Source organism: Struthio camelus, chromosome 14 (assembly GCF_040807025.1).
Source record: "Struthio camelus isolate bStrCam1 chromosome 14, bStrCam1.hap1, whole genome shotgun sequence".
Classification (NCBI taxonomy): Eukaryota; Metazoa; Chordata; class Aves; order Struthioniformes; family Struthionidae; genus Struthio; species Struthio camelus.
This window is the reverse complement of record NC_090955.1, coordinates 16303628-16325045: the sequence shown is the minus strand read 5'-3', so window position 1 is coordinate 16325045 and position 21418 is coordinate 16303628. Positions and strand designations below refer to the sequence as shown.

Genomic DNA, 21418 nt, shown 5'->3' with positions numbered 1-21418 from the left:
ATCTGTAATATTTGCCTCATGCTTTTTCATCCTGAAGAATCATATCTACTTGTAGAACTTACTTGGTAATAAGTAACTTGTAAAAAATCCTACGGAATTCAAAACAGTGGGAACCTACTAGATACTAACGCATTTATTTATGCATTTCTTCCTTGATGTCAAGCAAAATCTGATTGGCTGCATATCTATAAGCCCTTTAAAGACAAACAGAGCATTGTTTAATAAAATATATGAAGTTGTTTAAGCATAAGCCAAACGCACCTTGGTGAATGTGAGAACAGTTCTTACTTACAGCCAATTAAATCAAGACTGCATTTGCAATTTACACTTTTAAGGGTTTTCTGACATTTTGAGTAAAATTTATTTTGCTAATTGTTTAGGTTAGATGAGAAACATTCAGCCTTGTGATTCTCTTTTATGTTGGATGACATTTACTTACTGTCTTTAACTGCTGTACTTTTGTTACACAGATAAAATATTTTTATATATTTATACTGTGAATATGTTCTAAATAACTTTACATAGCACTATATTTTTATTTATCAAGACAGTGATAGCAATTAGAAGTTCATGAGGCATCCAATAGAACTGTCTGTCCAAAAATCTACACATCTGTTTAACGGAGACAGAGGGAACAACACCAGAAGGAACAGATTTTGGTTACTTATCTAGAACAGGATATATTTAAACTAAAAGGTTGTTTAATAGCATCTCAGTCTTTGACTTATTTTACGTAGAAGGGATTCTGTCCCACATCAAAGACATTTGTTAAAGAAGAAAAAAAGACTCCTTTCTAAAAAAACCTTTGGCTGAATAAATAATTTTCAGCTTAGGAGCAGGTGACAGTGAGATATCTCCCAAGGGCAGAGTATTTAGACTTACATGGGACTAAACAACTCTGTTATGATGAAAGTCGGACATTCCTCAGTGCTGGGATCTAATGAAAACATCAACGTTTTACTCAGTTTTGAAACTGACAATGTAACAGTTTTACAAGAACCATTTAACATTTATCATCACTTTCTGTAAGTTACACTTAGACAAGGGAAATAGTTACAGAAAGCAAACAATTCTTGCATGTGGTAAAAAAAATGCACAAACTTCTTAAGACAAATGTACATTTAAGAATGATCCCTCTTTGCAATAAACTGTCAGCAATAATGAGTTCCCATGAACAGGAAATGATATTATAAAAAGAGGAATAGATTATTATCATCTATGATGACAGAAAGTGCATTATTTTCTCTCTCTCTGACTACACTGGGATGACTTGCTGCTCAGCTCAAAGTCCATCAGGTTTACCACTTGCATGGACCAGATGACAGGCAAGTATAAGGTCAGAATGGAAGAGTGAAAATTACTGTAACGCAACTGTCCCAAAACTTCTGTGCTACTTGACAATAGTAGAAAAAAGCAGAAGAGGCAGGAGATGGACATAACCTGTGAAAATGGTGTTTTAATTTTGGAAGGAGCTTGAACAGCCTGCAGGTCACTAATGAGGAAAGAAGAAAGGAGAAGGGAAAACGATACTGAAGATAGGCTTGAAAATAAATCAAATTAAGCTGATAGCTGAAAACCTAGAAGGAATATTGTACCTTAGAAAAGACATAGAGAGAAAGGAGAACATAACAGTAAGGCCACGGAAGAGAATGAAGAGCGACTAGAGGCTACAAGAAAGGAGATACTGGAACGCAGGATGAGAAATGTTAAAAGCAAATTATTTTAGATTCTGCATATATAAGACAAACAAATTTGCGCACAGATTTAACACTATACCATTTCATGAGCGCACCTAAAACTGAGACTGTTGGAAATGCACAACTGCGCCTCATACAACAAAAGCCTCTTTATGAATTATGACCCTATAGGCAATATGCCTTAGAAACTGTTCATAGTTCTACACATCTGCCAGCCAAGAACTGATAAAATATTAACCTGCAACAGTCAGGTAAAAGAATGATACTAACAGGTAAAATATATTTTCATATATGCTTTGGATGTTTTATTCAGTCAGTAGCCAGCTTCCAAAGGTTACACAAAAAAGTAAAACAGGATTTAAACAATCACAGGATTTAGATGTTCATCTGTAAATAACACTGCTCAAATAACTCTGCAACATCTGGTTTCCTTTTTCTATTTACTATTTGAGAGCTTTTTCTGAGTATAACTAACCCTTCGAAAATGAGAATAAAGTAAGTTATTGTCTTCTGGCAACTAATAAAGTGCATTATAACTACAAACAAAGGGATTGTTCCTCATTCTGCACAGCAGAGTTAAGATACCCACAAAGAGAAAAAGAGTTTATGTTCACATAAAAATGATGCTTGCAGCTCAGAGGTCTAGATTCACTTAACAGATTTAGCAAAAGGAAGTAGAGTAACTGCATAAATGAAGCAGAAAATTTTAGAAGGGAAGACAGAAGAGACAGGAGATGAAAGCACAGTGTAGACATGATAGATTTCCTTCTGTTGTGATTTTTCCATGCCGAGGGCTCTGTGCCAATATGGACTGAATTTGTGGACTGGTACACATAGCCAAATTTAAAAAAAACAACAAATGTTGTTTGAATGATACTTCTATGGGAGCTGTTGACGCATAAAATAATATTTGCATTTTCATTGCAGTATTGATCCAAGACCTACGAAAGGTTTTGTTCTCCCTTTATCTGTTAATGTGCACAGAAGAACAAAGCCACACACTGAAGAAATCATGTTTGAACATAGGAGTCATTACTGTATCACCCCAACCAGCAGAGCTTGAAAGGGTAGCTCCAGACCAAGTTCTTTAAAAAGCTGTACACAAAAAACCCTCTTTATTAAAAGAAGTTTAATTACAGAGGGCAAAACTAACAAGGATTAAAGGGGTGGGAACCTATGGAATGCACATATGCTCAGAAATGGCAAGAGCATTTGGCTACAGAGCCTTTCATTCAGGTATTTTAGTGATGTGTTTTAAATATGCTGATCTAGATTATTGGTTCCCAGTCTTCTTGCAACAGAGGTGCCCTTGAGATGACTGGTAGCGTTTCACACCTCAGTGGCTTTGGCCATCCTCCTTCTTTGCCTTTGGGATGTTGCTTTTTCAGCTCGGATGGTAAAGCACACATTTTCTGGTAATATTATTTCATAAATAATAAATTTTAATAAACCACATTGCTTCAACATCAAGGTTGAAATATCATGCTCCCCAAAGTCAGGAAATTCCCAATACAGATAAAACCATTCTGTAATTTTAAGTTTTAAATTCTGCAAGCAGTGTTAGCAGTAATTTCTGTTTAAGCATTTTTCTTTAATATGTGAAGATCATAACTTATTGTCTTTCATTAGTATATGCTACAAGCTTAGCTTGTATAGCAGTCTTATGGCAATGTTCCAAGACCAAGCATCATGAAGCATCTCACTTTCATGATTAAAATGTCTTTAAATAGCAGTTTAATTCTTAAGGTACATTTGGTTACTGCTATTATACAATAGATAAATGTAGCTTTCTGTATATATTCCAGTCTAGGTTTTATAAATCAATGAGGCTTTTGCCGTTGATTTCCATGAACAGAGGTCTAGCACAAAAAAGTAAACAATAACCACTGCAACGTGTTAAAAATACTGTTCTATCCTCTACCACTGCTCCAGCTCAGGCAATTGATCTATAGATAAAAATCAATTAAAATAAAGGTTGGATTTTTGTATCCCTTTTAAAATTATTTAATCTCACCAAATTCAACAGAGCACATTCATATCCAGCAGTTAATTATTTCTCTGTAATGCACAGTAATTTTTACTCCTCTACTTTCCATTTTTATTTGAGATTTTGTACAATCTTGCCTTGTAAACAGCAAGTGCTGTATTTGTAACTGTCTGTTTATAAAAGACATCTTTTATAATTAAAGGTTATTCTGTTTGATCATGTTTCAAAGATATATTGCCCACAAGAGGAGCCAGACTTTACAGAACGGGCTGGTCTAACCAGTTAGCCACCTACACAAGCTACAGTTTGAACCACAGACCCCAAAACATAACAACGAGCTTGTCTTTTCTCAAGAAAGCCCCAGCGGGACTATGCCTCAGGATGCAACTTCGGGCATCCCTCAGAATTTCACACTGCACTAGCGAGATGGAAAAAGAGTGAGTGAGTAAGACACATGTGACAGAGTCACATAAACCTTCAGTCTTAATATTGTAAAGCACAAAGGTCCAATATTAGATTATATTCAGCTTCATATAATTTCATTTTTACAACACTCTTAAAAGAATAAGATCTAGATCTACTGTATACATATTTGTGCACATATATGTATTGAACTTCTCTTACATGGATCAAATCAAAAACATGAATTTGCATTATCAGTTTTGACTGATATAAAGGCAAAACTAATGCAAGTACTCTTGGTATGCCACATTACATTGCTTCCAAAAATCAGTTTGCTAAAGGAAATCTTCCTGGAGAAAATTTCAGTTGTGCGTTTTGCAATATGCTTCATATTTCTGCATTTTTCTGCATCAATTTGTTATGGAACTATCTTTCAGATTGTTCCTGTTTTTGTTTTGTTTGGTGCTTGGTTTTAAGCACAATCATAAACGCATTTCCATTTCATGCTATTCCCAGTTAGAAGTAAAATGACTGTACTTCCAAGAAAGAAAATTACTAGGGAATCTGTTCTGCATTTGTAGGCTACAGTGAGGCACTCTGAATGGAGATGAAGAATTAAATTAGCCCCAGAAATGGGGGCTGAATACCAGCCATGTGTTTTTGAAGTAAGTATCTGCAAACCCTTTCCCATAGATCCTTTATAGTCTGAACTTTACACGTATAAATACAACAATATAGGCATAATCTGGTAAAAAGTTTGCTGCCCTACAGCAAACACAACTCTATCCAATTTTTAGGTGAAACACTTTTTTTTCTCTTCCAAAGGGACCACTGATCTTTGAATAAAATATTTTTTCCTTCCCCCACAGCCAGCAGTTTAGAATGAAAGCATATTCCATGTTTAAGATTCTATATTTACTTAGTTTAAATATTTATGGGTGAGATGTATATACAATATTGAATAAAACAGAAACCAGATTCATTCCTTAATGAGTGAGAAAGAATAGACTTCATATGGGGCAAAAAGTAGTGTTAAAAATTTTCACTAGTTCTTTAAAGTCAGCAACCACAAGAAATGTTAAGTCTTCTCAACTACTGTACAGAATAACAAAATGAAAAGTGTTATTAGTTTTTCTTCTATATTATCAGATTTTTATGACAAAGGTTAGAATGTACAAAAACGTGTTTAAATTTATTCAGCTGTTCTCAGAGTTTCATGTTTCACTGGGGCTGCTACACTGCGTACGCTCCCATATGACTGGATTAAAGCTATCTAAAAGGATGGTTAAAGTTATTAGTCCAGCATCTGAATACTTGTTCCGATCCTCGTTCATCAAGTATTGACAAGCTGTGAAAGTCATATTGACATCTTTCTTTCTAAACAGGGCATTCATGGTATTTGTACAGTCAATACTGCTACAGACTTTTCTTCCTCCAAAGACGCCGATAAAATAAAAATGGAGTTAAACACAGTTGTAGGAGGACTGGACAGCTCAAGGGAGTGGTAATGGGATACAGAGACGTTAACCTTTAGGTCACCAATTTAAATTCAGCTCAGGTTGATCATGACCAACATTCCCTTGTGATGAATGTTTGCTAGCTTGTGCAAAGAAATAGACACAATAAATATTGGTGGACGTATTACCAAGGTAACTGATCCTTTCTGGAATTCTCTGCAGAAAACCTACACACTGACAGGGCACAAAACCGCCCTGATTCCTGCGGTTTCACAGAGCCCATCACCAATTGCATATTCCAAAACAAGGTCCAAAACACAATCGAACTGCTTATGACAGTGTTCAGATTTTTTTTTTTTCAGTAGGTACATGCTTTAACTAGAAGCATGATCGCCACTGCGTTCACCGGGTCATAATCGAGTATAAGGTGCAAAAATAGAGGGACACAAAGCCATATAGAAAAATGCCATTGAGTACACTACTGTTGTGCCCCAAGTGCTACTGCTAGACAGATTTAGCTGAACCATTACAAACGTGGATATAAGAAAAGCAGAAAAATCTGAGACAGCTGACAAGCATAACCAGAGGCATGGAAAATCAGCTCTATACGGAGACTGAGACTGAGATTCAGTTTAGGGTCCAAATTAATAAATGTGGCCTGGTATGAATATACAAAATAATGATTATTACAGGCATTTCTTTACAGCCTGGGGGTTATGATAAAAGCTGGGCACAAGTGGTTTTTTTTCTAGCCTATAAGTATTTTGGAGATTTCAGAAAGGTCTTGTTAGTATTAGGACAAATCCTTTCACAATTTCCACAAAAGCAGAGATACCCTACATATTACAGACAGTCCAGTGGTAATGACAGTTGCCTTGGATGCATTAGATATTCAGCCGGGTTTAAGTCTCTATTCAGCTGGATTCAGAGAAGGAAATTGAATCAAAGTTGCATGTCTTAAAGGATAATGCCCTAACTATTAGGCTCTGGGTATTGTAATGCAGATTTCTCTCAAGGTTTCTTGCTGCGCAGTTCCATTTTAAATAAAATAGCTAGTACTTGGAATGAAAGCATCCTAAAGGAAGTTTCTTTAAACTGTTCTTGATAGAGGAGAGATTTCAGGTTCAACAGGTTTCAACAGTTTCTATCAAAACTTTTGTAACCTGAAAAATTCCCAAGCAGCTCCAGTATTTCCAAAAGCAAATGCAAATATATTTCAGATATTTGTGAACCGTTTTTTTTTTCTTTGCAGTAACACTAAAGAGGGGACAGGGACACCAGGCCATGAAATCTTTTTCTGTTTAAATAAAACATCGAGAGATGTAAGGCTGGAGAATCATTGCCACTAATCACCTGTCAATGAATTTCTTTGTAAGTATAAATGTAAAATGAGAACAATAAAATATGCAATAATATGAAAAGCATTTTCATCTAAAACTGATGAAGGGAAAGCATAGAAGCACCCATACTACTTTTCTTGTGCTAAGTGACAATGCAATTGAAAATTTTCATACCTGAGAAGAAAAGGCCTTTAATTTGAGCTCTAGCCAGCACATAACTCATCTTAATTGTGATTTTTTTTAACCCATCCTTATCTGTAATCTTGAAAATACACTATTCCCAAATTAACTACTAGTTTTCACATCATTTTAACTACAAGTCTGCTTTTCATTTCTGTAGCATATCTTACATTACTCTGATTATTTACTCTACCAAAATGCTTATTCATCACAACATTTGATTATTGTAACTCACTTATGCACGGCTTCCCAAAGTACACAAATCCAAATCAACTAGAATCATGTAATATTGTTTACCCTGCTTACACAAATCTTATTCATCCTTAAAGACCTTTATTCACCTCCAAAGATTCCCCCTCCATCCAGACATAGCTTTTAAGCATTTTCACTTCTGTAGAAATGCTTCCAACAGTTTTCTCTGCTCTTCTACTCAATTTCCTGACTCCAGTTTTCTTTCAGGCCTTTCTTTCTCTCTCCGTCATTACACAGGCAATCACAGTGTACGTTAGCCATTTATCTTACATTCATAACACTGATACCTAAGCACCCATTGATTTCCCCCCCCAACATACTGACAAACATCCACTTTTCTGGAGCAATCAACCAACATTGTGCTAAACCATTCCCTACACATGCCCCAGTGCACATAAAATCATTAATATGATGTTGACTTATAGTCTCTACCATTCTAACCTCTCTTCACTGTGAAATGAGAGGTAGTATTAAACTGTATTGTGCTGCAAATGGTAGCCCTTCTAAAGAGGGATTATGAGACAATGAAAGTCCTGTGTGGGGAAACACAAATACTGCCAACGAACGGCACACCAATTGGCTCAGCCAGTACCATCTTCTTTGGGATACAGATTGCATCCTTCCTACTTCTGCTGAGTGCTACCCTACTATATGAAAAGCCCCAGTACAACGATTATAGACTCTAGAAGAGGTAGAAAGACTCGACTTCTATGGATGGCTTCCATGGATGCAAGTTTCTATTTCTCCTCTACCCTCAATTTACCATACTACAAAGCAGTAATAGTTCACAATGCAATATATTTGGATACCAAACCAGGTGACACATCTACTGCCAGAAAAGTAACAAATCTGTAATGCATTACATTATTCCTTCAATGTTTTAAACGGATAAAAACAACAATAAAAAATCTGCCAAGGAAATCCACAGTTCTAATTGTATACCATCTGTAGCGCTTTAGATTAAAAATGTTCCACAGCTGTCATTTTCAAAATTAGCATTTCAATTAAAAAAAAAACAAACTCATTCTGTTGATCCTAGGCACAAGTGGATCTGATTGATCCTTACCCACAAGAACAATCCCAGTGAAACAGGTAAATGCATTTGTATGAATAAGGACTCAAACCTCAGGCCTTAATGAAAACATACATACTGAAAAAAATAAAATGATCGTCTGAGAATTAAGTCAGAAATTTTGACCAACATTTATTTTATAAACACAATGCACTTAATATAGTTGAATACTCCTGAGTTCATATCTAATACACAGTACTCTACAGAACTGCAGGAAAAGCATTAACACATTGAAAGCTATTCCACTTTTTACAAAATGCATTGTGTTTGCCTATGGTTCATACTTGTCAGCGCATTTTTGAATCACAAATTCTTCCTATCATCTGGTTTAATGATAACACATTCTTTTAAAGTTAGCTTACATTTGAAAAACAGATTCATTAAATCCCTCAGTTCCACATTCAAAGGAACTATTAAACTAATCATAGCGCTAAAAAGATGGGCATTAAAAATGTTATGAGCAGCATTTAGGCACCTCCATCCAAAATGGTAGCCCTCACGGCCCCTGTCTCAGCCTTGAGGTGTCTATTCTCTAAACACAATACCGTTTTCTTTAGTAAGATTTGCCAGACACAGGAGTTCTCAAAACAAGCCTAACAGCCACCAGCCAGGCTGGGTTCCCTATCACATTTTTCGGGTGCTATTTCTTCATAAAACAGTATATTAAGAGCAGTCATTCCTAGCCTCGTAAGAAGGACCGCACATCCCAGAAGCAAAACACCCAGGTTCAATTCCTTCTTCAGTCTAAGATTCAAAGCAACATCTTTTAGAAGAACGTTCTAATCACTAGGCCACAGGCTGTGTGAAACGCTGCGACGAGGATAAGGGTATATTAAAACCTTCCTGTTGAAACTATATCATTGAACAGAAAATAATTCAAGATTCATTGGGCCAGAGAAAGAACACAAGAGGGAGCAAGAGTCTGTAGCCTAGTGATTTGGGCACTCAGCTGGGAAAATGAGTCCTGGGTTCCCAGCCTTTGCTCCAAAGAAGGTTTATGCAATTTATCTAACAGCCTTTTCATAATATAAGTCCTGTCTTGAATCTGTCTATAAGTTTTCCTTCTGGATCCACATTCATAAATAACATTTAGGGGAATAACAGCCATATTTAATGATCTGAATTACCCAAATATCGATATGCCTTCTGTATGATTTTAACGCTAAATTGAAAATATAGATCATGCCAAAAAACTTAAAAGCTTATTTCATATTAAAATTACTTTAGAACTTACTTGAAAACAAGTAAAACATAATATTTAAACACAAATGCATTTATTTACCTGTGTCAATAACGCTACTTTGAATTACAAAGGCAGAACTGGTTTTTTTTCTTCTAATCTTTCTTAGTATGTAGTAGCCTTTCATTTTTAAAAAGTTTAACAACAATAATAGACTTCTCGAATCTTAATTTGGGTCAGTTTCAGTTTCTGATTCTCACTTAATAGTATTTTCATTTTCTGGTTCTCATTCCCTAGCACAACAGCGCAATGTCATGCAGGCGACTGTTTAAATCCAAGCAAGTTTACCCTGAAATTCCCACTTCAACAATTTCATGGACGTATTTCTGTTTTTGCTAAACATTCTTTTCATAATAGCTTCATTTTGGGCCTAAGCCTACATAACAGTGTCCCTTTAAATAATATTCCATGCCTTGAAACATATTACAAAAACTGTTATATCAAGGCAAGTTATGTAACAGCTCTCCATGGTTTTAGCATATTTACTCTGTCACGCCATATGTGAGACTGCAGCCTCCACAACAAAACCTTTACACACTGAAGTCATTATCTCTGTGAAGTCTGCAACTGGCATTTAAAACTTATTGATGGCCTGGGTATTGGTGGCTCAGTAGGCAGCACTCTTGCCGGAGGCCCAGAAGGTCACAGGTTCACATTCTGCTCCAAGAACAAGTTGGACATTTTCCAGGAGCGTGTGTGGGCTGTGCTAGACTCCTAAAGGGGCAGTCCTTAGGACAGTAAGCAAAACTCTGTCTGTTTTGTGGATATCAAAGTCCTCTTGGAAAGGGAAGAGGAAGAATGAGGAAGAAGGACGTATAATATGCCTGAAGCAAGTGCATGAAAATGAGCGTACTTGTTGAGGACCTGCACTCAGCTGTATGCGCGAAACACAGAATGGTAAAAAATTGCAGTACACTGAACAGTTTTAAACAGGCCATTCTGGTCTTCGCGGTAAGTGTATGCACAAGAGACACGTACAAGCTGCCATGCATACGCATTATTAGCTAGTTTCTTTAATAGCAGAATGACTTTGGGTTCAATTTCACACTACAGAACTATGAAAAACATGCATGTAATTTTGGTGAGTGAGGAATCTAAACAAAAATGTTTTAACCTTGGTAAAAACTTCAGAGCATACTATATAACTACTGAAAAATCTTCAGCCAATTTTCCAATACTAGCAATATAGAGAGAGAATAATATAAATGGAGAGTCAACCTGCTCTGGTGTTAAACTTTGATACTTGAATATCCCAGATGTCTCCCTCCTCCTCTTCTTCTTTATAGACAGGTAAAGATGGATCTCTTGAAGGAACTGGGGATCACACTCTAGGCAAAGGTTGGACAGGTGATCAATGTACAGCATGAGATTTTGCCGTGGCTATGTGCCTCCAACAGTGACCGGATCATCTAGTTCGGAAAAACAATTCAAAATTGTAATATTTTATTAAAAACTTAATTAGGGAAAAATTAGCAGAAGGGAGAACAAATTATTTTTGTAACAAGGAATGCATGACAGAACTTCTTTGCATAATTATGTAGTTCTTTTTAAAAATTCATTTATTTCTTCTTTAACATTTTGTTTCAGTAACATTCTAATTTGTCAGGGGTCGGTCATTAGAGGATTTCATCCTATTTCCACGGACAGAATGTGTCCAAGTTACCGAAGACATATGAAGTTATTCTTATAAGTTTTAATTTTTTTATGTCTCTTCAACACAACTATACAAAATGTCAAGACTAGGCCTGATCCATTACTTCAATAGGCTTTGGAGTAAGCCATTGTTTATTAAGCCAAATGGGATTCTACCCTCTAGTGCACTTCACGGAGGTATTCATAAAGGTTAATGATTGTTTATGAAGATTCATCTCCCAACACTCCCTCTATTGTCAATAGACGGAAATAGCGTTTTCTAAGGGACCATTCAGAGCACCTAACATGAGACTTCTTTTTTTTTTAGCATTTATGAACACCACTCTTTATCTACCTATCTTGTAAATCATTTTTTTTTACCACCATGGAAAAACAAATAATGTCCTTCTCCCCACAAATATCCACTTGTATAACGGAGCCTTAGGTTTAGGGAAATCAACCTGTACTTAAGCAACAGCACTTACACATAGTAAAACAGATCATGAATTACAAGCATCATGACATCTATAGGGTATCACACAATTAATGTGTAAGTAATGACTTTCTTAAACAAAACAAGTTCAATGATAGCATTATTTCTGGCTTAGAAACAGAGGAATAAATAACATAATCCCAGTGCAAATTTGCAAAGAATTATGAGTTCATTTTGTCTCTAAAAGATGAAGAGAAACTATTTCAAGGAATGAAGGATGTCCTCTTAACCTGTGACAACAAATTTGTTTGTTTTTTTCTCTTCTCAGTAAGAAAGCAATTAGGTTTTTTTCCAATAAAAATATCCTTGTGCATATATAAACACTCCTGGTAATCATGTAATTACCTTACCCAATCAGATTAAATTGCTGTCAGTCGAGTTCCCAGTGCTGATTAACTTTCATGTACTCTAAATCTAAATGAAGTCTTTGGTAAAGTCACTTAGCCATTTACAAAGGTGTCTCTATGATTCTAAAAAGTATAACAGCAATATGTTATTTGCTACAGTCATCAACTATCCAAGGTCAAGGATAGATCACAGTAGACCCCTTTTATAAAGACCTAAAGAAATACAGAATTAAGCTAGGTTGCTTATTTTTGTGTTTCTTGCCATGACTACTAAATGTAATAGTAACCTTTGACCCCCACACATTAAACACTGTAATTATGTAATTAAAACTAATTATGCAATTTAACATACATATTTTTGTCCTACAACAGGCAGGTCAATTACCTCACTCATTGACCTTGGAAGCTTTCACAGTTTAAATAAAACAATGAGGCTTTCAATTAATTTTAAAGTACAAACAGAAAAGGAGCAGCAGAACCGCAAACCTCTTCAAGTTGATATTGCATAGATGGGTCACTTAAAAATCTCCTCATTTTGTACTATATAAAGTAAATCCCTTGATAAAACTTCTTTCTTTCTCATGCATCTCTATCACTAGAAATGTTGAAACCTTTGCGAATAAATCATATGCATGTCACTTATCAAAAGCAAGCAAGATGGGAGTTCATGTATTACTTTTTTTGTCCCACTTTTCTTCATGATTGTTTCTGCACGTATTTCTCTACCTCTCTCCCTGTTTCATCTTCACTTTCTCAAGACTTTTCCCTTCCTCTTTTTTCTTCACTATTTTCTCTGTTCCATTGCTATCTGTAAAACTTGCTAGTAATTTATATTTTACAGAACTGGTGTAGCTGCTGTCTTTTCCCATTTCTGCTTGCATCCCTACCCCCATTCATGAGTTGGCATGTCAAGAGATGGTGTTTCTCATCAAGGCCTGGTTCCAGTAGCGCCTGCTAGTGATGATTCAGCACACCAAGGGAGCACTGGACTGCAGGAAACTACAGTGAAGAAAAACGTGGTATGTGCTTTAAAAATGTTCTAAATTGTCCAGTGCTGGAAATCTGATACAAGTGAGAGACACTTTATGAAATTATTCAAATACATTTCAGCTGGTTAATGTCTTTAATCTCTTCATACACATAGGTAAGCTATATATACTGCATTGCAAGTTTTTAAAATTTTACAACAGAGATGCATGTAATATTACATTGTGTACAAGGAACTTATTTTGCTACAGTAAAATTATCATAAAAAATCAACCGTTTTTATTTTTCAGTAACTGAAATCCCATGCACCTTCAACGACAAGTTTATCTTAATAAAGAAAGAAGAGTTGTTAAAAAATCTGCCTACAAGCTCTGCTTTAATAAGGATCATAATCTGCTACCCTATTTCTAGTGCTAACTTAGAGTTCTGCCGAAGTTAAGAGGGTCAGCTGTGAAATAAAGGGACAGACAATGTGCATAAAGGTAAACCAATCAAGTTTTAAGTTATTTTGTCTACATCTTGCTTTATGTGAGGATCCAGAAAACAGCTACTGGCAAATAAGCACGTCTTTGCCGACTTCTTGAAAGTCAGGCAAAAATCCCTACAGTGTACTCTGTGTATTTGGTATCACTTCTAACATATCATTTTTGGAGCCCTTCAGGCTCTCTCCTTCGGTTAGGCCTGACTTGCACAAGCAGCTCAGAAAGATATCAGTAAACCTTTGACATAACGGAAACAAGGAGTAATGAACTCTGAATGAGCAGTTACAACAGGAAAGAAACAATTTAAGATGGTAGCAGGCCTTATTGCAACATTAAACCTCAAATTGGATCTGATTTATATAAAGTAAAACAATACATCGAAATAGTGCCCCAAACTTCTAGACAATAGCTTGAAGGAAAATAATACAGTGCATGTGTGGAAATCCTATCCAAGGTAGCTGAGGAGAGTATTCGTTATACTCCCATTTAACAAACAGGTTCCTTCTGTTTTGAACGGAACATTAAAATTCTAATTCAGCTCATCAGGCATCACAAACAGAGCAGCCAAAGAATGTGTGAAGGAGTCCAAATATGGTGCTATTGAAACAGAGTGGATTAGAGGAATTGGGACAGAATCCTACAAGTGGCTAAATAGCAGCAGGAGATCAGCTTCACAAACAGCGGGAAGCTGTTCTTTCCAGACGTGAGTGACATAATACAGGCAAAACAATTGAGATTTTAGCTGATAAATGTATGCATTAGGAAAAGACCTTGCTGTAGAACTTTTGTACTCAACAAACATTTAGATAAATTCTCCAGATCTAATTTATACTGTAGAGCATTTGCCTCGGAATTATGTAAGACCGAATCCTGTATAACATAAAGACAATAATTTTTAAGAAGTTCAATGCAGGAAACACAAGAGTATTTACTTAAAGATATAGCAAATGGAAAAAGCCAGAAGTTTTTGTAGTTTCACACATCTTCAATTCTGTCCTGGACAATTCTATGTATATCAGCTTAAATATATGTAAAAATATAAAGTAAAAATATATGTATATAAGTATATGTAAAAATATAAGTAGTAGTATAGAGGTTTTAAGGTCCTGAAGGGGACAGTTGCATTTATAAAGATAGGTATTGAGTTATCAAGATAAGACACACTTCATGAAAATAAAAGATCAATGTATCATTGTGATTTCTAAATTGGATGGGATTTTATAAAATCCTAGTTTCATTCTAAAGAATTATTTTCATTAACACTATTTTCAAAATATCTTTTAGAGGCTGAAATTCCTCATACTTTCAGCCTCATACTGTGTGCAATATTTTGAGAAGAATCAGAAAAAAATTTACTCAACTGCTTTTTAGCTAGGCAAGGGTAAAACATTACGTGTAAAACATTCACATGTCTTCCCCAAATTCTTATCTTCTCTCTATAAAGCATCTCTAGCCTTCTGGACAAATGACTTGAGTAAGATTGAAATAAATTATAATTCTGTTCATGGGTCACGAAAAAGGGTTCCAGCCTGAGTAAGAGGTCACACTTCCCCTTGATTTTTAGGGCATTGTGGACATAAAATAATGGATGGTGGGGTGACTGAAGGAGACCTGGCAGAGAACTAAAGAACAACCACACTGAAGCAGACCACAGGTCCATCCACTCCAGCACCTTTTCTCCAGTGGTGGCTCCTGGTATAGTCTCCCAGCTCATGCAACCTTCAAAGCACACATTTTATGCATTGCAGGCAATATCTCAGTGTCTAAGAGCCCCTAATGCATTTTCTCTTCCATTAATTCATCAAATCAGTTTTTGAACTTGTATGAACTTCAGTACTCACAGCATCATGTGGCAAGAAGTTCCATAGATGAACTGCACATTATAGAAAGAAATACCCTATCCCCTTCCCCCTCTTTTTTTAACTCATTAACTGCTAATTTGATCTGATGCTCAGACTGATTGCACTGAGTGACAGTGATTAGTTGTTTTGAATTCAGTTCTTCATAAGAGATAGCATTCTGCTCTCTGGAAACTCACAGATGTTTAGTTAAACCTTGTTAGCTGTTCAGCTATCAATTATACAGTTGTCTGTTTTCATTTAGAAATCAGTTTAAGAAGCTGTGGTTCCTTTCAGAACATAAGCTATTGTGGTAAGGAGGCAGGACTGAGAAAAGGTCAACCAGAAGAAAAAAGGCACAGAGTTTCCCCGCATGTCATTTGAGCTGAACCTCTAACCTGGGCAGCCACATAAGAACAGTAGGACACTTGAAGGAGACACCTGAAGGCTGCATACTCTGAGCCCTCCCTCAGCACATGACCAGAAGTTCACCTGCCATCTGATCACAAAGCTGGCATTTCCCATCACATGCTTCAGTGAGGGAACATGACAGACGATGATGTTTTGATCATTAAATGGAAATGGGAATAGCTATACAGTCATTTCAAGGGGAGAGACCAGATCACAAATCAGGCCAGCTTCTTGCTAGCTGGCTCCCACCTAGGGATCACATCAGAAGCTGGCTGTCTCTGCTGTTAAGGTGCACAGTTTCTGAAGATCTTTCATAAAGTCGTATAATTAGGAATTTGAAATGATGTAGAGATAGTAGTAGCGTTCAGGAGTTCTAGCTCTAGTCCCCTGCCCAACTGAGAAGCAACTGGATGATGCTTTTCTGTTACCTGCAGCACTGTGCAGTTATCTAAATAAGCAGTCATTTTGTTTTCATCACCACAGGGAGCGTGACTTATTTACACGTACGGATGTATTGTACATTTATAGCATGCTTAGTACAGAGCAGAGCAGCTCTGTAAAAGCTGATCAAGACGTTATGCTGAACGAATGCTTTGTGAATATCTGCATTTTGGCCTTTCCCCAAATGTCTTTCCCACACAAAGTGAGGGAGGACAGCTGGAGTAGACTAACATTTAGTACATAGGAGACTTCTTTTCTTTCTTTTTAAAGGTATTACTTGCATGTTATTACATTTACATAAAGGATCCTTATTCTTTCCCATATATAGTAAATTGTAATGCAGTATGTGAATGTTGCATAGCCATTTCTTCCCTCCCAAATACAACACAGAATTATTTTCACTGTGTCATTCAAGTCGTCCCCTCCACCAATTACAAAGAAGTGATGCAAATCTATTTTTGTTTGGTCTGTTTTCTGCTGACAGCAATTAATTCTAAAGCCTACAACATAAAGACATACAAGTATCACATATGTTTTTAATCTGCAAGTAAGTTATCCCATTATTTTAGGTAAACTTTATGATCACAATCATTCTTACTAACTCTGATATGATAGGTTTTCTTCTTCTTAATGGCTTAAGACTCTTATACACTGCTATGGGGAATATACTCTTGAATGTTCCTCATGTTCTACCTCCTGATCTTGAAATAATATAATCAATGTGCACATTTTGTTTATACTTATTAGCAAAGAGATAGTAAAAGCATGCTCTGAAATAATATTCCATGCCTCAGGACTCAAGCAAGTTCTCTTTATAAATAGAGCTGGTGTAAATCATGGACAAAGTTGACAAATTTCATGGATTAGTCATGGTGAAAATATCAGATTTCATGGTTTAAAATAGATTAATAAGAAAATCATATTAGCATCTTGATTATCCCAATTCTGTATGTTTCTGAAAAATAAAATGAAGGCGTCCTGAGTCCTGAGTTCCTGAGTCTATTTACTTATTTACACTTGCACTGTATCACATGCGCAATATAAATCTTCCTCATCAACCAAGTGCATTGTAAAAACTCTGAAATCTACATTTAGTTGCACTAGGTAAGATACATTAGAACCAGAACATCAGCAGTTGTAAGGACTACATTACATCAAAGCTACGCCAATACATTTTTCTATCCAATTATCCTTTGTTATTGGTTAACATGAAAATACTTTGTTACATATAGAAAAACTTTAACTACAGGAAGAAACAGATTTTGAAATGAAAGCTGCTATTTTCACGCTAATTATTTATATTTGGTGCATTTCATTAAAAGCTAGGAAAAGAGATTCTCTTAAAGAAGTTCCACTTTAACAGAATATCTTGGTATTATGGTAAAAATATAAAATTCATACCAGTGAAACAACATTTGGAGTAAAGAGAAACTATCAATTTTCATGTAAAACTTCATGGCTTTTAAGTCTTTCATGATGACGTAATTTAAAGTGAGGCCTTATTTAAAAGAGAGGTTACATATAAGCATGTGATTCAAAGCGACTTGTTGACTATATAACTACTTGGCTTGATGCCTACATCTCTTCTAGTTAGTTGTATAGACCACTTGTCATCTTTGCATATGAAGACAGCCAATTTGTCAGACATTTGCTTTAATTCTTTTTCTTTGTCTTCTTTACAATAACCTTCATACACATCCTGGTCATCAATATCATATATCTGACTGGAGGATGGAAATTCATTTGTGTCTCCGTCTTATTTCCTTTGCATGCAATCCTCCTGGGTCTTATAGGATGTACTTAATAAGAACCACATTATTCTGCTAAAGGAAGTCCTTGAGCAGACTTTGAGCAGCAGTATGGCAAATTAGTTTCAGAACATGGAAGGTCAGGTTGGAAATAAAAGCTGCAGTTATCTGCAGTATTTTCTGCAGTTTAGAAAGTAAGAAAAAGAGATCTAGTTTTCAAGAAAGGATTTGTTTGATTTTTTTCCTTTAGAAAGCTGTAATAATTTGTCCATAAACCATAATGCCATAATTAGCTGAAACAAATCTAAACTAGCTTTTAGTTAAATTCATATTTTAAATATATAAGCAATCACACTTCTTTTCCAAGCGTATTTAAATGCTTTTGCTTCCACAGATTTAGAACATGATTTGTTACAAACTCTATGCCATTCAAATATCTAAATTAAAAAGCGTGTACAAGTTTGCAGGACAAAACAGTCCTTTAGAAGGTTGGAAATGCCAGGTTTATAGCTGTCCTTGCAACCTTAATTCTGCCCCCTGGTGTCTATAAATTATCATTATTTTTAACTAATGATCACATACTATTCTTTACCCTAGGCTCTCAGTGTCATTCTGTTCACAGGCTGAATGTTTCTTACAGAATGAAGCAGCCTTTCAATATTTTCAAAATTCTTAAAATGCTGCCTTTCCAAGCATTTCCCTGAAACTGCTTTACTAATTGCTTCCTGAGCACCTCTGCTGCTCATCACCATATCTGAATATCACTAGAACGCTAATAAACTGATTTGTGCACCTGCTTTACGGTATGAGAAGAGCATTACTTTCTATATGAGAAAAGATGATGCACACACATTGGACACAGTTTCAAAAGTCTTTGTTTGTTGTGGATGTCTTGGTCATTTGCGCTAATGCACTGGGCTTACTTGTGTGAAGTTCTTAGCTTTTTATAGTCCCTTTCATTTTCAAAACAGTTCTACAGACTTTAACATGTCATCTTCAATACATCTCTGTAAAATAAGATGGTATGTTTTATTTTCCTGATTTTGTAGATGGTAAAACTGAGGCAAAAAGTGATTTTTCCCTAGTCAGCCCAGAGAACTAGCCTAGACCTCAGCACTGCTTTGACTGTCTCAGCTCCTCCTTTGCTCCCAAAGTACACACACACTTACCACTGGAGTGGCCACATTCAAATTGCTTCGAGGTACTGCAAATGCTCTATACATCTGACACAGGTCATGACTGAAACGAAGTATCAGAGGAACATACAATACCTACATTTCGGTCTGTGTTACTTGTTAGTGCATTAGAAATCTGTAGCAAGAGAATGGATAAGTCTAAGTTGACCTGTAACATTACTGTTTCTCTCTCCCAGAGTCAACTGTCTGATTTACTGTGCAGCTCATTAATTTATTTGATGTAATAGATGGTAAGCATGGAACAGCAGCAAAGTGCTCTAGAAAGGGTAGTAAATGACTGTACAAATGAGGAGTACTGTAACGTGTACAGAAAAGGGCACTAAAATGAAAATGGTATGAGCTGCTTTAAATCTGCGACTTTCTAACTTCCAGATTCTTAATGTCTATTTAGAGAAGGCATTTTGTTAACTTTCAATATGAATTTACTGTATAAAAAGACAAAAGATACAGACAATTTTAGTGATGCCTCACCAGCATCAGAAGCAAAGTCTGAGTTCTTAACAGTCACAACAGCAGTACAGATACACGTCATTTAAAATAAACCTGTGGTTATGGTGCTCACTTCCAATTATAGTGCTGTGCACTGAAAGAAAAAGCTGCTAGCTTATATAGCTGATCAAATGGAAGCATTTCTGCTTTGCTTTGATGATTGTTAAGACACACTGAAGCTTAAGTCCGCCACATATTCTCTGAACAAAATTTGAGCGCCCTCTCTACAGTGGCCAAGCAAACTGAAAAACAGTGGAAATAGGGCTTTTGATTCTTTAAACCGACCAGCTTCGCTCCCTATTTTGAAACAGAATTGATCCAAAAATCAGCTGAAATTAAAAAGACCCTTTTTATTGATTTCGTCCTTAGGTGACATACAACCTGGAGGAGTATAAGCAATGCATATGGTCAGGTTAAAAATATGAGATATTCTCTTTGTTTTCCATCTGGTTTGCAATCACACAGACCTCAGTGGATTTCTTACTATCTGTTCTAACATCACTAAATTAGAATCAGCTACAAAATTTAATTAAAAGCATTTCTTCATAGAAGCAATGAATGCATCATTAGTGCCCACATTAATACTCACAGTCAAGTTTACAAAAAAGCTCCCATTTTCTTGGGCAGGAGCAGATTAAAACTGAAATAGTATCAAAATTCCAATTTATTTTACAGTAGTGAACTTCTATATTTTGCATCTGTATTTCATTCTCCCTAGTGATGAAAAATGATTAAATTGGAATCCTTTTTATGTTCTCAAAATTGTGGACTGCAATACTGCAAAAGATGTTTGATTTACTATTCAGAAACCCCTCCACAACATTTAGAATTTTTTAAAAAATCTAAATTTTGGGCTAAATTTGGTCAAAACTTTGACAAGTAATCTCTCCCTCCACTTTCTCATACAGTGAGAGAAATAAGGAATGCATGTATGTAGAGTGTTTTAATGACCTCAGATGAAAATTACAGAAATGTAAAGCAAGTATAATTGTTGTTATTATGATGAAAATGTCTAGTTCTACTCACTATGTACATTGCCTTAAGTAACACAGTGGGTAGCCTGTTACTACTAAAGGAATAAACTTTTTCATCAAACACTCTTTATAAAAATATTTCCCTGGAAATGTAACACAGCATGTAGCAAGACTACTACAATTTTCCATCAACTATGAGTACATGCAGCATAGGTACTGTATTTAGATAATTTTACTTGAGCTTTTTGGCAATAGTTCCTCTTAAGGAAACCTACATTAACCTGAAATTTAGAGTCTGTTATCCCCAGGCCAGCTTCACTGGAATTTTTAATATGGCACTGTCTATTCAGCAGTTGTGTGTAAAATGCCAATAAACTGGCCAGAAAAGAGCTGAAGGGCTAATTGCCTTTTAACTCCACTGTGATGATAAAGTCACGTAGAAAGAAAGGAAAAACTCCCACTGCTTTAACAAGTTTATCTGACTGCCACTTTAACATTCTCTGTCTGCAGCACTTTAGTGCATTCACCAATAAAAGGATAAAAGCATTCAAAATCCTATACCCTCAATAACTAAGAAACGCCAGATTCAAAACGTCTGCTCTGCTGGAATCAGCCCATTAGGTCAGCTACCTTTATGCCTGGTACTGCATTTCAGCTATACAGTATATACAAAGAAAATTTTTCCTTTTGTTGCAAAAGATTACAGATCCTTAGGAAACTGGACTAGGGGAAGAAAGGGAAGTTTACCATTTG

At 35.8% G+C, this 21418-nt stretch overlaps 1 protein-coding gene across 16 annotated transcripts in view; it reads right to left on the bottom strand.

Annotated features, from left to right (window-relative positions):
* Window positions 1-21418, bottom strand: part of ERC2 (ELKS/RAB6-interacting/CAST family member 2) — a 551724-nt gene that overhangs the window by 51360 nt on the left and 478946 nt on the right. For 15 of the 16 annotated variants that reach the window (XM_068907565.1, XM_068907568.1, XM_068907571.1 and 12 more), the window contains one exon: window positions 10948-11036. The exons of the other annotated variant lie outside the window; for it this stretch is intronic. The gene's annotated coding sequence lies outside the window, so the exon portion shown is untranslated. Of the gene's footprint in view, window positions 1-10947; window positions 11037-21418 lie in introns of those variants that run through there. 16 annotated transcript variants of the gene reach the window in all.